Raw genomic sequence first — 764 nt, forward strand, 5'->3', positions numbered from 1 at the left:
GCAACGGTAAGGGGAGATCAAAAATTGGCAAGGAAGTGCTATAACGAAAGCCTAAATCTGAGAGGGAATGGCAAAGAAGTCCACACCATAGAATTAGGTGGTTCAAGGACCAGAGAAGAGCTACGACCCCAGCTGGGAGGAAAAACCGAGGAGATACAAGTCGGTGAGGAGGAAGGAAAAAATACTTACATAGGAGCCAACCTAGGGGAAACCCTGAAACAAAGGTTGGGTGAACTTCTAAGAGCTAATTCCGACCTCTTCGCCTGGAAGGCTTCCGACATGCCCAGGATTGATCCCGAGCTCATGTCTCACAGGCTCTCGGTTTACCCAGGATCCCGACCTGTACAGCAAAGAATACGCAAGCTCGGCCCAGAAAGGGCCTCCATAGTAGAAGAGCAAGTACAGGCGCTCCTGGAAGCCGGCTTTATCAGAGAGGTCAAATACCCAACATGGCTAGCCAATGTAGTGCTAGTCAAAAAACAAAATAGTAAATGGAGAATGTGCGTCGACTATACCGACTTAAATAAGGCATGTCCTAAGGACCCTTATCCCCTACCGAGTATTGATACCCTGGTGGACTCCAGCTCAGGGTACCAATACCTATCGTTCATGGATGCCTATTCGGGGTATAATCAAATCCCGATGCATGAACCCGACTAGGAAAAAACATCGTTCATCACACCAAAAGCCAATTACTGCTACGTGGTCATGCCATTCGGACTGAAGAATGCAGGAGCCACGTACCAAAGGCTGATGAACAAAGT

This window comes from Arachis duranensis, chromosome 4, assembly GCF_000817695.3.
Source record: "Arachis duranensis cultivar V14167 chromosome 4, aradu.V14167.gnm2.J7QH, whole genome shotgun sequence".
NCBI lineage: Eukaryota > Viridiplantae > Streptophyta > Magnoliopsida > Fabales > Fabaceae > Arachis > Arachis duranensis.